The 15,560-nt window shown below is 39.7% G+C and overlaps 1 long non-coding RNA gene across 1 annotated transcript; it reads right to left on the reverse strand.

Annotated features, from left to right (window-relative positions):
• Window positions 1-4,376: 4,376 nt before the first annotated feature.
• On the reverse strand, window positions 4,377-15,296 carry LOC119901294. Its single transcript, XR_005444164.1, has 4 exons — window positions 14,782-15,296; window positions 14,431-14,484; window positions 5,343-5,398; window positions 4,377-5,239 (listed from the first exon to the last, which is right to left on the reverse strand). It is a non-coding gene; the product is annotated as an uncharacterized LOC119901294 (long non-coding RNA).
• Window positions 15,297-15,560: the final 264 nt, after the last annotated feature.

Consider the following 15,560-nt stretch of genomic DNA (forward strand, 5'->3'; position numbering starts at 1 on the left):
TCCCATTTTTCTTTGATGTCAAGACTGTTATCCATCAGTTCTTCTTGTAGAATATTGTGTATGTATGATATAATCTTCTTTTAACAGTTCCCTTTTTGTTATAATGAAGAAGTATTCTATAGGATAATTAGGTATATAGTTTGTCCCATTCTTTGTATCTGGTTTGATATGTATATTTCATTTCTCCACAAACTCCACTCTACTATAAACATGCAGTGGTGAACCTCTGTGATTATGCATCTTTGGGAAAAAAGTATTGGAATTGTAAGTAAACTTTGTTTGGCTAATTGGAAATCAGGCCAGCTTGGATTCAACCAACAAGATGTCATCATCACTCACCACACTTTCCTTCACAGGTGATAGTGTATCACACTGGCTCTTGTAGGCAATTATAAATAATTAATTACTGTAGACACTGGGGTAAACCAGGGCGAAAGTAACATGGAACGAAAGTAACAAGGCGATTTTCTCAGAGCCCTGACTGCATTTGCAGTCCAAGCTGTGACAGCACCTTCAGCATACAACCCTTGATGGAGCTGCCAAATATCGCATGATTTTGTCATTGTTTCCTGCGGCCGTCTTCGGCCGTCTTTTTTTTTAAGATTAAAACTAAAGATGTTTGCAGTTACACATTAACAAGGTCACAGTCATGTTGATTTATTAAATACATAAATAAAAATATTAAATAGGGTGGTAACACAAAAAATCTAGCTTGTATTGTTGTGTTACTTTTGACCCACCCGTGTGTTACTTTTGTCCCAGCTGACGGGGTTGAAAGTAACAATGTGCCACTTATGTTTAAAGCACAATTATACGGAATTCGTTCTACATTTGTAGAAAATACCACCTGATATTGATAGACCACACCTATGAGTTAGTGACCACAGCAAACATATATCTCTGTCTGAAACATTATCTTTTAAAATCAGGTCTGAAAAATGGCACTTTCGCCCCTGCTCTCACCTACTTTAATCAAATATTATCAAATATAATCAAATATTTACAAAAATGTGAGGTCTACTCACTTTTGTGAGAGACTGTACATCAGCCAGCTTTATGGAATTGCTATATTTAAAAACTGGCGTATCCCTCTCTGACAAAGCCAATAGTAAATTAGTTTGAAAAGGCTGAACTATTTAACAGTCAGTGTGTGGTTGAAGCTTGTTTCCCTCCTATCTTGAACAAAATGGCAAAAAAATGTGCATCCATGGTTAGGGTTAGTGGTTATGTTGTGTTCACGTCATGTGGGAGGAAAGGTTACGGTGGGGACGATTCCACTGCCATGAGATGTAAATTACTTAATGAACTGCTATCTACATCTGAACTATGGTTGTGTGATAAGCAGTTAGCCTAAACATAAACAAAAGTTTAACTTCTGCGGGGGTGGACCCGGAACTGCAGCCTGTAGCCATCCACTACGGTGTGCAGGATCCACAGGGAAATGTTTGCAAGGCTCCGCCATGCTTCTACAAAATCTGCCAAGGGGCTGGTGGCCGGTGTTATGCGTAGGTCCCTGGTGGCACCCTGAAGCGGTGGACCGCCAGGGAAAACTCGCCGGCCACCCATGGTGTGTGAGCCCGATCGTTTTCAAGCTGCAACCCCTCGAGGCGGGCAGACTGGTGAGAGCTCGCTGGCGGCTAGCGTGTCCCGAGTGCCAAGACGGCGGGAAAACAGCGCCTGTTGCCTGAGCCGCCACGAGGGATGGGGACCTCGGTCAGTCTCTCTCGGGGGGGTGGTGGTGGTGGGCCCCCCTGCTCGAAACCTCAGGACCTCTTCCCCGAGCCCGCCGAGACTGAATGATGGTCCTCAGGCCCGTCTTCTCGGGGGGCTGTGGGCGAGAGCGTCGCCTCCCACACACGTCATATGGGAGGAAAGGTTAAGGATAAGCAGTTAGCCTAAACATAAACAAAAGTTTACTTTTATCACACAGTTTACAAAAAGGTGTAAGCACAAGAATTCCAGCGTGCACCAGGAATATTCATACTTAAATTCAGTTGTACATAATTTACAAATCTCTGAGCGTACAATGCGTTTCACATTCCTCCTCAAGTTCTCTCCTCTTTGAAGAGGTCTGGGTTATGGTCTCTGGGAGGGACAAAGACAGAATCTAAAAAGATAGAAGTCCAAGGCAGTTAGGATACCAAGAGGTCAGAAAGCGCTAAAGGGCACATGTGCTAGACAGCTAAGGAAAATGCAGTTAACAACTTTGCTGTGGACATGACAAAATATAATTATTCTTCTATTTGTTTGTCTATATTCAATTGATAGGATAAATACTATTGATTGTGTGCTCTACAATATTTTAAAATACAGAATCGTATTGCTTGGGGATAATTGTGGACATTGGTTCATGATAAAGTTTATTAGCTCCACAGATTCATTGCAGTTATTTGTCCACCTGACAGGCTTTTGAAGGATTAAGAGTTAGATTTTTCCATGGATGACATATAAAGATTATTTATATATTTATTTGATTTGGTAGCACTTTATAATAACTACACACTATAAAGCATTAGTTAAGCATTAGTAAATAAGGAATTCATCAGTTATAAAGCATTATTCATACATTAATACACATTAGTAAGTCATTCATAAACACAGTTATGTTTTATTCTTTGTTATCTACACACTTTGAATAGTTGTATTAGTACATTTTTATTTCACTGCTGATCAGCCTATATAAAACTAAAAACTTTATATCCAGTCTTGATTTGTTGCTCACTCCAGGTCAATCATTAAGTCTGGCAGCCTGATTTTCATTTTATCCCATTATTGAGTCACTGTTCATGTTTATCTTTCAGTCTCCTGATACAACTAATCTCGGCATTATGTTGTTGATTCAGTTTGAACAGAACCAAGGCCATGTAATGTGTGTGTTCTGTGTACATGATTAACTGAGTGAGTAAGTAAGTAAGTAAGTAAACTTTATTTATATAGCACCCTTCACAGACAAGAGGGGGTCACAAAGTGCTTCACAGTAAAAAATAGAATAAAATAAAACAAAAACAACAACACTTAAAATACAAAACTATATGGCTAGTTAAAAGCTTGTCTAAAAAGATGTGTCTTAAGGTGTTTTCTAAAAGTTTCCACAGAATCCAAGGCTCTCAAGGCTAAAGGGAGAGCGTTCCAGAGCCTTGGAGCCACCACACAGAAAGCACGATCACCTATTGTTTTATAACGTGTTCTGGGAAAAGTTAAAAGGTGTTGGCCTGAAGACCTCAGAGAGCGACCAGAAATGTGTGCATGCAACAGATCCTCGATGTAAGAGGGAGCTTGACCATGCAAGGCTCTATAAGTAATGGTTAAAATTTTAAAATGTACTCTAAAACCAATCGGAAGCCAATGAAGAGCCTTAAGCACAGTAGTAATGTGTGATCTCTTCCATCTAACTGAGCTCACTAGATGTGACAGAACTTTTTCAAAGCATTTTCTATAGCCGTTGAAAAGCCATGAAAATAGTTTTCAAATCTGCCAAAGTGCAGACTGATAGGTCGATAATGACTAAGCTTTTTTGAAGTTCACTCTTTTTATGAAACTACAATATTCTTTTTAATATTTGTTTTTTACAGGATCAAGTAGTACTTTCCATTTTTTCTCCAAAAGAATCCCAGATTGATGATTTAAGCTTTCATCTTTGGTTGAATAATTACCAATTATTCAACCAATTAGAGAACCATGTTCTCCCCGTGTCTGCGTGGGCTCTCTCTGGGTGCTCTGGCTCCCTCCCACCGTCCAAAGACATGCAGCCTACGTTAATTGGTGACCCTAAATTGTCCTTAGGTGTGAGCATGAGCGGTTCATTTTATGTGTGGCCCTGCGATGGACTGGCGACCTGTCTGGGATGTACCCCACCTTTTTGCCCGATGCTAGGGATTGGCTCCAGCCCCTCGCGACCCTGTATGCAGGATAAGCGGTTGACGATGGATGGAAGGAAGTTTATAAAATTCTAAATGATTTACATTTACTTATATTCAGGGCACAAAATTCTGGACCCTGTACATAGGAATTTTCTGGGGTCCCTCTCCGCATCCATGGCTATTCATTATAGTATCTTTGTTCAATTCAATTCAATTTTATTTATATAGCGCCAAATCACAACAACAGTTATCTCACAGCGCTTTTCATAAAAGAGCAGGTCTAGACCGTACTCTGTGATGATATTTACAGAAGCCCAACAGTTCCCACCAAGAGCAAGCACTAGGCGACAGAGGCAAGGAAAAACTTCCTTTTAAGAGGCAGAAACCTCGAGCAGAACCATGGCTCAGGGTGGGCGGCCATCTGCCTCGACCGGTTGGGGTGAAGGGGAGAGAGAGCGAGAGAGAGAGAGAGAGAGAGAGGCAGCCTACACAATATACACACAGAGGTACACACAGTGAAGGTGATGTTGCTATAGACTAAATGAAAAATGGTACAGATATTTATAATAGTGTTAATGGTAACCATCGTAATGTTAATGATTATAATAACAATAATAACACATGTTGATTAATATGTGCATATATGTAGGTGCATTACAGTATGTGTGTATGTTATATGTGTGTGTATCCAAGTATGCTTTAAATGATAAATTATTTATGAATTATTGAATGCTGAAATGTTTTTAATATGGGCTATTAGAAGATTAGCCAACAAGCTAAAAGAAAATCTAATCTTATCGGGCCCTCCACACATGACGGACCTGTATACTAGGCCCCCTGCTTATATTTAATATATTCAATACTAATTTAAAGATTCCCAGTCACTGACTATGTACTGTAGTTTGTTCATTTTTTGTCCTAAACCAAACGGTTTACATCACAGTCCAAACACACTTCAGTACTTCCATCAGTAAGTCAATGTGTCATTGTTCAAAACAATATATGCAGTACTGTATAAATGTAGATGCCACATCCAGCTTCTGAGATGCTTCATTATCTCAATGATATCAGGGTATCTATTTTATATTGCAGTAAGATGGTCAATGGAGTGTACTTGTAGAGCTTTTCTAGTTCTCCGACAACACATTGCAGAAAGTGCAGAAAATGCGAACAAACTTTATTTTGACAGCATTGCTGGAAATACAGAAAAGTGAAATGAATTGCCTGAAGAATCTTGAAGCTCAAATGCATTAACTGAACTACTGAAAAACCTGGCAGCTGAAATATAAAACTGGCAGAATTGGAAGCTGAACAGCAGTACCTAGAGCAGTGGTTCTCAAAGTGTGGTCAGAGGTCCTTGATGGGGTTACCGTGGGTCCCTAGCGAAAAAGAGAATAATTTATTTTCGTTTTAATTCCATCCAACACAATGACAGAATATGACTCATATATGAATATATGAAAAAGTTTGAAAACCACTGACCTAGAGAAGCTGAGCATGGTGTGTCGAGTCCTCCACAAAGACAGGAATAACAACATCTGTATTACAAGACAAAAGGTCTGTGCTTCAGCAATCCACTGATATTTTCAACCCGGTGACATTGGACAGCTCCCGAATGGAGTCTGTGAATTTAGGTTTTGGTTGGTCGACTAAGACTTTTCTCATCAAAAAACAGTTTAGTCAACTATTACGGAGAGTCTATAGTAGTAGAATATGGGAGCTATAATAATATATTTAGTAGTAAATAGGTTTATCATAGCACACATCTTATAAATAAACTCTCCTAACTTTAGGATAAATGTTAAGCTGTCTTTACTTTTCCACCAGGTAGTGTTTGCTAACTTGTTTAATCCACATGGCTGCTCTTTTATTGCTTTTACACAATCAACAAAATGTCAACAGGCGGAACTTATTAATTGATTCTACGGATGTGTTTGATGACAAAACCCTCGTCTTTGATAGAAGGAGATTGTTAAATTCAAGAAATACATGAAAAACATGAAGGCGTTAGCCCGCAGCCTTTATTATTATTATTATTTTTATCTTCATTATTAACTAGAAGAGTACGGGTTTCTGCCGGGGTCAGTGAGGGAGCACAGGAGGAGCCACCAGTGGTTTTCTTCTGCTATTTTTACACAACAGCTGCCTTTCTCTTCGTATCTGTTACGTCCCCGGCTTGTCTAGTAGTGATGACAAGTTCGACTCTTTTGACAGACTCGAATCTTCAAATCTCGTTCATTAAAATGAACTATTCTTTTTTAGAGTAATTTCGTTCATTTGAACTAGGTTGTTACTGTGGCGCTGCAGCCCTCTAGTGGGCGATTAAAAAACAACGTTTTTGTTCTCAAACACGGAAGGCTGCCTGGCTTGCTTTATAATATGTGTAGTATAAGATATAGTATAATGCACAAATTCACCTCTTGATTACAACGAGGGTTAAAATGAAGGGCAACTGGACTTGGTTGAAGCTACTGGAAGACGTTTCGTCCCTTATCCAAAGGACTTCTTCAGTTCAGTCCTTTGGATAAGGGACGAAACGTCTTCCAGTAGCTTCAACCAAGTCCAGTTGCCCTTCATTTTAACCCTCGTTGGATAACTATGACCTGGATGACTGAGAATCTTCATAGACTCTTGATTACTGTATATCATCATTATATAAAGCCCCCTTGGGCCCACAACCAAATTCAAACCATGTAAAAACCACAGAAACATGTTGTCAATATGTAATCACCACTACTCCGCCTAAATCCTTCCATTTTCACAATATTTCTGAGTATACAACCAGACCAGCCATATAAAGGCTTATGTATGGAATTACTATCATTATCTCTAAAGCGCTCATTCCTACAGTAGCCTAACGTCCCTATCCATGAGTAAAATATTAATATCAGATTTGCAGTAAATATATTGAAGTAATAAGCTTGATACACTATATGAATAAACACACTCTTATTAAAATTCAACCAATTTAATAATAGTCTGGATCAAGCCACCAAGTTCTTAAAGAACTCCAGCACAGAGAGAGGAACAAAGAAATCTTAACACATTATATAAATGCAGCAGTTTGGCAGTTATGGATGCAGAATGGGCCACATCAGGTCCGGATTCTGCAGACAGAGAAACAAACATGAGCACATCGCTCTCAAACACTGTCAGGTTGTTCACCAGTTACGAGCTGTGAAACAACAGCACGGCTCTGTTGGTAAATAAAAAGGAAAAGTTAAGTTGCGTTCTCTGGCGGACCTGGATCAGCTGTTAGCTGTTTACAGGGCTAACACTAACGTTGCTACGTGGCTGTATTTTAATGTTTTAATGACCGGGTCTGTTTGTTTTGGAGCAAGGACGACCTCTGAGGTAATTCGGCTCCCGGTAGACCCCTGTCAGGGCTCTGAAGTGGAGCGGACCACTCTCAACTCTCATCAGCTGTTAGCTGTAATGTTAAACACCAGCAGGACTGAAGTTACAGTACGGCTGTGTTAAAACTATAACTTAGCACAACATCACTACGCTGTAATAACGTTATGCTTTATAAAATGTCACATAATTAACAAAATAGCTGCCTCTCATTCTCTGGCGCTGGCAGTCACTCAGCCTGCCGAGTGAACGAGAGACTGAGGAGGACCCATGTGAGCGCTGAACGAGTAGTTTATTCCTGCTCCACAGTAGGAGCTGTCATGTGACAAATGAACGACTCACACCTAGAGACCCACAGTTGCTATGAGTCGTGAACTAATCAATGTCTGTTTCCTGTGCTGACGGTGCCCATGCAGCTGCCATGTGACGAGCGAATCTAAGAGTCCAAGATCCTTCACGCATGCGTGAAAATGAACCAATTACTCACTGATACTACCCGTTCCTCCCGAGTCATACACACGATTAGGTCTTATGAACGAAACGTTCATTGAACGACACAACACTATTGTCTAGGGGTGTGGGACGAACAAAGGGATAAATAACCGGGTGGAAAAACCAAGGATGACTCAAAACACGTGTCAAGTTAATGTATTTATTCCAATCAAAGTAACAAAAAGGCATTTAATCAACTAAAAACAATCTCTGCCCACACCAGAGACGATGTGAATTATATTAAGTAAATTAAATAACACAAGATATGCAACACAATAGGCCACACAGTCTCCACGGCTCCCACCACGCTGGGGAAGCACACGTGGAGGTCACCCACGCTCACCACACTGGCTTCGAGCTGATCGAGAACACCAGACCAACAGCTGCCTCCACAGAGTCACCGAATTCACGCCGCGAGAAGTTTGGATCGGCACCCAGCAGATCACATCCTACGAACCACACCTGCAGAAGAGAGACAGACACACCCACAGCAACACAAGCACAACACACAGACCTCGCGGGTCATAACAATATCACTTTTAAATGGACTTATGTTCTTTTTGACAGCAGAGACTGTGTCCACTATCTTAGCCCACTCTCTGTCTTTAATCTCCCCAGCTAAGCGTTATGTGGATTTGGATTTCTCGATGGAGGTTACAAACACCTCTAAGTCATCTGACATGAAGTCCAATGATAGTTGTTGTTTCTGCTCCATTTCAGTGTATGTTTGATTTAAAAAACAGCGATTAAAAAGCCGTTTAGCTCGGCGAGATGAGAAAAGTGGCATCGGTTGCTAGGTAACGGACAAAGTTGATAAGCGATGTTGGATTGACTATTTAGGATTTCCTAACCTGAGATAAGACAGGATTCCTAAAGTTAGTTAGGATTTGCTTCTGTAACACCAAATTGTGAAAAATCCTATCTTAGACTCTTCCTGTCTGAAATTAAGACTTGAGATAGGAACTTCCTGTAATACGGCCCCTGGTTACCAAAAGGATATAGAGTCTGAGAACACTGTACGACAGGTGAGGTGGAGACGACACATTTTCTTCTGAAATGTAATAAGCATAAGAGAGCAATATTTTGAGAAATTTCATCTATTAATGCTGGATTTTAAAGAACTTGAAAATAACAATAAAGAATAATCCTAGCAGAAGGACAAAGTAAGTGTCCCTGGCTGTGTCCGAAATCCCCACTCATTCACAACTCTCTACCCCCTATGTAGGGAGTTGTATGTAGAGCACTCTATAGTGAGCTCACTCGCATTATCAAAACAACACTTTCGGTATATACCATCAGCGCAATGCATGATGCTTGGTTAGTGACCATCAGTTGTACACCACTTTTCAAAGTGCATTCTGGGATGGGATGGTTAGTGACCATCAGTTGTACACCACTTTTCAAAGTGCATTCTGGGATGCACTGAGTGAACTATATAGGGTATAATAATAATCACTATACATTCGGACAGCACTACAGAATGGCGAGCTCACTATATAGTGAGTAGTGGGTGATTTCGGACACAGCATCTGTGTCACAACCTGAGGGACAGCGAGTGACTCAGCGAACTGTTGCACTTAACGTTCACTGCATGGCAGGTTACATCTTGTTCACTTTTATTTGTAGTTTACGTTTTATCTGTATTTTTGTTTTTGTAAATTATAACTGCTAAATTGATTGGTTTTGATCAGATTAATCTTGTAATATCATATTTACAAGATTAGTTTGTAATAGCTCTCTCTCTCTCTCTCTCGCCTGTCATTCACCTGTCTTGTACAGAGTTTTACGTGCATTACTGTTGTCCTCAACTACATGCACGTCGCGGTTCCCCGCGGGTTTATTTCAAGTAGCCGGCTATTTAAAAATGATAAAATATTCTTTATGTGGTTTATCAGTGGTGATAAATTATCCGAAGGTCTCGCGAGGTGCGAACAACTCGGCACAACACCGTGAAGCTGGGGCTCGGTCTCTTCAGCAAGCGTTCCTCCACTGCCACTGCACACGTACACGCTACGCTTACACATGCGCACTGACGACTCAGGGATAGGGTTACAATTTTGGATTTACACACATTTACACACAACACATTTATTGAAAGTTTTACTGTTTTTACATGTTTATTTACAGCATTAAACGTTGAAATGTATATTTTAATAGGCAGTATATTAACTTACTGGGAGAAAACTGGTAGTTCTATGTAAAATCAGACGTGGAGTGTTTCACTGTAAAGTTTCACTGTGAAGCTGTGTTCACTGTGAAGCTTCGACTGTGAGATTGACACTTGAATCAGTCTCTGCCCATCAAATCTTCGACTATTCGGGGCCCTAGTAACACGTACATATACCATAGACTGTATATAAAAAAACACATACAGACGCAAATAGCACTGCATTTTCTGTTTCATGGAATCCCAGATTTTAATGTAATGTGATTACATCTATTTTTTCTGTACTGTAACGGAATACAGTTAGTTTTTTTAAATCCTGAATATATAATGCCATTACATGTAATCCGTTACTACAAAACCCTTGTTCGGAGTTGTGAAGTTGTTTTCCGACTTCAGTGTGTTCATATACTTTTAAGTTGGAATGTGGAAACAACATGGATGAAACTACTGAGATGTGTTGGATTGTCATCAAAGTGGGCTGTTTGAAGCTTTTTAGTGATTTTTAGTCCCAGAGTTGTTACTGCACCAGTACATTACCTGAAACCACTAAAATATTGCTTGCACTGCAAAAACTGCTAATAAATAACTTAATTACTTAAAACTTAACTAAATCAATCTGTGTCATGGACTGCAAACTAACCGTTATAACCTAAAACCATGTTACAAATGACATGTTAGCAAAAAATGTATATGCAGTACATGATTTTCTAACTACCAACAATTTTGGTAGTGTTTCTGTATGACGTCACCAACTTGGCAACTTGTTTACCAAAGTTTTCTCAGACTTTCCAAGTCATTGTTTCCGACTTCAGGGGGCGCTCACGTAAATTTTTGGGAAATATTTTTCAGATTATTCTGACAACACATGAATGCGCAGTTAAAATGATTTAATTAGCTAATCAGCTTCAGCTGCATAACTTAAAGTGCTCAGTCACTGAGACAGACAGGTTCTGCGCAGTATCTTAGCTGTTCCTAGGACTGCAAGTCTTCTGGACAGAGACCTCTGATGTTTTACCTGGAATCTGTTGTAGCCACTCTCCCAGTTTGGGGGTCACAGCCCCCAGTGCTCCGATTACCACTGGCACCACTGTTGCTCTTACTTTCCACATCTTTTCTAGCTCCTCTTTCAGCCGTCGGTATTTCTCAAGCTTCTCGTGCTCCTTCTTCTTGATGTTGCTGTCGCTTGGGATTGCCACATCCATCCCTGCAGCCTTCTTCTGCTGTTTGTCGATCAACACGATGTCTGGTTGGCTGGCTATTACCAGTTTGTCAGTCTGGATCTTGAAGTCCCACAGGATCTTAGCTCGGTCAATCTCAACTACCTTAGGAGGTGTCTTCCATTTTGACCTTGGGACTTCCAGCCCATACTCAGGGCAGATGTTCCTGCACACTATGCCAGCTACCTGGTTATGGCGTTCCATGTACGCACTTCCTGCCTGCATCTTACACCCTGCTGTTATGTGCTGTATTGTCTCAGGGGCATCCTTGCAAAGTCTGCACCTGGGGTCCTGCCTGGTGTGGTAGACCCCAGCCTCTATTGATCTTGTACTGAGTGCCTGTTCTTGTTCAGCCATGATTAGTGCTTCTGTGCTGTCCTTCAGTCCTGCCTTTTCCAGCCACTGGTAGGATTTCTTGATATCAGCCATTTCTTCATATATTATTCATATATATATATATGATGCACTAAAAATATAATCCATCCATCTTCATCAGCTTATCCGGGTTCAGGTCGCAGGGGCAGCAGCTCCAGCAGGGGACCCCAAACTTCTCTTTCCCGAGCCACATTAACCAGCTCTGACTGAGGGATCCCGAGGCGTTCCCAGGCCAACGTGGAGATATAATCTCTCCACCTAGTCCAGGGTCTCCCCCGTGATGTTAACATTAAACTTTCCAAACGGGCAATGTTAGATTTGGCTTCGTACTTAAACGGAGTGACTGTTCAGTTCAGATACTAGTCAGATACAATCATTTATTACACTTAGAAGAGCGTTACTTGAGATTCAGCAAAAAATATGCAGTGATAAACGCACAGATTTTGCAAAGCACATTATTCAAACTCAACAGGAAAATCAAACTCTTCACTGAAAAGGATTTTAAGACATGGATTCATTATTCGGAAGAAGAGATGTTGTAGGCTACCTGCCGAAATTTGCATTCACCTTTTTTGTTAGTAAATATGAGTGTTATCTCCCGCAAGCTGCAAGCAGAACTCTGCAGAACTGTTGAACTGTTTGGGGGATTAGAATTTGTGATAATAAAAAATGTATGTCAAGCAGTACAGTTCAATGAAAAATATAAAATAAGATCTTAATAATAAATCTATATAGAGCTGACTTGAGTGGTCAAATGGACCATAGCAGCATACATTACTGCACATTGCCTTTCAGTATAGATTATTAATCCACAGTGTCCAGCAGCAAGATTAATATTGCACATATGAATAAACAGCGCATTTCACATTACCACCCTAATTATTGCTGCATGCCAGAGAGGTTATCATGCTGTAACGGTTTCACGTGCAACTATTTTCGTTATTTGTTTGCTTTATAGGGTGCCATATAGTCGTCACGCACACACAAACACAAGAGAATGCCCATTACAAAGATATATGTATATTAACAACAGTAGAAAAATAAGAATCAACAACGCAACTAGCTACGCCGACTTCATGCATTCTACCGCTGTGTGCGGTCTACAACGACACGATGCAACTCCGTCCGTAGACACTAATTATCAGCTATCAGCCACAGCCACCATAGTCTAGATGCAATCGCACACCCACTGGTAGGAAAACCCTCTTTTCGTGCGTCATTCCAACGCATCTCTACCGCCGGAAATGGTCGACGGGATCAATAAAAACGAAGGGCAGATTCACTTTTACATGTCCTTACTAAGACGGATCGTTACAATGCGGAAGCGATCTCACAAGGCGCTCTCGACGTTCAGTATGTTTATGGCAGCTGGGAAAAAACTGTGTACTGTCAGTAACTCTGTACCCATCTTGTCTTTCATTTGCCAGCGCTGCTGATTGCAGAACCAATCCAGATGAAGCACCATCCAGTTCTACAGGAAATAACAGTCGCAGCTTCCAGCGTGGCTCTTCCAGCACTTTACTGCTTTGTTTAGCTTTTTCTTTTAACTTCTACTCCACAACACCTGAACACTACTGATGTCAAACAAATCATTATAATAACTGTTACAACAACAAGTCATACAAAACTACTTTTCCATTTGTAACTTTTATATATTGATGTTTTCATGAAAGATATAATTTTAAATTGTTAAACTATTGCTTGTGTGTTAGGAATAATGTTTGGTATAAAATTGATCAGACTAAATATATTAAAAATAAATCACATTCTTCATTCATTCATCAGTTTCCTACGTTAATTGTAAATCGTGTGATCTAAACTTAACTATAGTTAATAGATATAATATTGATGGTGTTTATAATTTAACATTTTGCATTTATGTTAGCAAGTAAAAAAAGAAAAGCTGTTCTATACTGATTTTATTTGGACATTTCTTCAAGAGACAAATGTGATATTCTAAAAAATAATTATCTGCACTCTGAATAGTTTTGAAGCCAAGAAGGTGTCATTTATTGCAATCTGTTTACCACATGTGTGTTCGTTTAGCACTTGCATTTGATATTGCATTGACACAATAAATGACAACACCTAGTTAGTTCAGTTTTAATATCTGATGCATTATCTGTTTTGTATGATTAGCTTGTCCTTTGTTTTGACATACATAATGTGAAATCTAACATTTTCAGTCAGCAGCACAGGCAAAAGGCATTAAAATGGACATAACACATATGGACAATATTTAAAACTAAAAGTAAACAAAAGGGGATAAGTTCTTTCCATCTCAGTCCAACCCAGCAGATATAGGCCTCCTCCACACTGAGAATACTTGACAGGTCTCTGGGCACCAGGTCTCATGTGATCCACACTTTGACTATGTGAGCAAACTAAATGTGTAATAAATGCTGCAGGTAATGAAAAATATGAAGTAAACTATAGCAATGTGTCTTTAAAAAAACAGGATATCTGGAAAAGTTAATTTTCTTCAGTATGATGTATCCTAGATTCATTACACAAAGTGAATTATTTTAAGTCCTTTTTTGTTTTAATCTTGATGATATTGGCTTACTGCTCACAGTAATCAAAGCTCTAGTATCTTAAAATGTATTAGAATTTTATAAAAAGTAACTTATAATATAGAAATGTCAACCTGAAAAAAAGCTCTCTAAACAGCATATTAACTCAAAACACCAGCAAATGCTTCCTGAGCCTTTAAGCTCTGAGTCTGGTTCTGCTGCTCACAATGAACTTTCCCCATCATATTCTTTTTTTAGCTGCACCTCTAAAAGATGGCTGAGTTTACAATACTATTATGTCAGATGTTGGAGAAATGGAACAAGGGAGCAACACCTTAAAATGACAGTCAATAACAATAGCCAACAGTATATTTTTGTGTTGTCCTTTGAAGACATACAATGTAATATCAACTTTCAAATGTCAAGTAGCCAAGACTAACGTCAGTACTTACAGTTTAAGTTGTGTGTAGCAGACATGGAGGCATCAGAACAACAAGAACCGATCACTGAAAGAAATAAACATCTTGTAACAAATTTTTTAAAAAGTGCCTTTCTTTCTCAACAGTCATATTCAAGACAATAATCTCACACAGCGCTGTTGATAGCAGCAACATAACTCAAATAAAAAATCAAGCGGTGTGGAGAATAGTGGCAACAAAAGTTAAAGTTACGTTTTGTACTCTAAATGGCAAACATTACCATCATCTATAACTTAATGTACTAGGAATCTAACGGTAACTTATTAACTTTGACTAGTATCATATGATCAAGTAGCATGAATAAAAGTCTCTGTTTTTCCCCACCAGAAGCTGAAGTTCATCCAGTTTGTTGCACAGTGAGCGCACGTTGGAGAGAAATATTGCCGGTGTTGTTCAGCCTGCCTGCCGAGAATTGCATCCACCTCGCGAGTGATAACGGTCATTTATGTGGATGCAAATCTCGGCAGATAGCCTACAAAATTTGATCTGCCGAATTATGGAACCTTTATCACCACATATACATTTACTGAATGTCAAGGAATGGTACGTCTACTAAGTTTATTAAAATATTAAAGACTCTTTCACGTTCATATATACTTCAAATTATTTATCACCATTGATGAACCCCACAAAGAATATTATAGTGTTTAAAAGCAGTATTTGGAGGTGCATGCAATGCATGAAAACCTGTCATGTACCACTTTGTCACAAAGTGGCTTGTTGTTACAGTAAATGTTTCTCTTCCTGTGAATGTCTAACGTTATCTTTAATAAATGTCAAACACCATGGAGCGGCTGTGGCTCAGGAAGTAGCGCAGGTTGCCTGTTAATCGGAAGGTCGGCGGTTCAATCCACGGTTCTAGTCCCCTAGGCTGCATGTTGAAGTGTCCTTGGCAAGAACCCTCAATTTCCCCTGGCGGCTGTTCCGCCAGCGTGTGAATTTTAGTTTCTGTTCGAGCACTTAGGCTCAGTGTGTGGATGTAGTGTAAAAGTGCTTTAAGTGGCCAGAAAGGCGCTATACAAATATGGATCAGCCTTTTAGGAAAAATAAAAAGCATTTTTAACACTGGATTCAAACTCAGATCAATGTGGGAAAATAAACAG

This window comes from Micropterus salmoides, unplaced genomic scaffold (genome assembly GCF_014851395.1).
Source record: "Micropterus salmoides isolate LMB-PRFRI ecotype aquatic unplaced genomic scaffold, ASM1485139v1 Ms_hic_scaffold_13, whole genome shotgun sequence".
In the NCBI taxonomy this organism is placed as follows: Eukaryota; Metazoa; Chordata; class Actinopteri; order Centrarchiformes; family Centrarchidae; genus Micropterus; species Micropterus salmoides.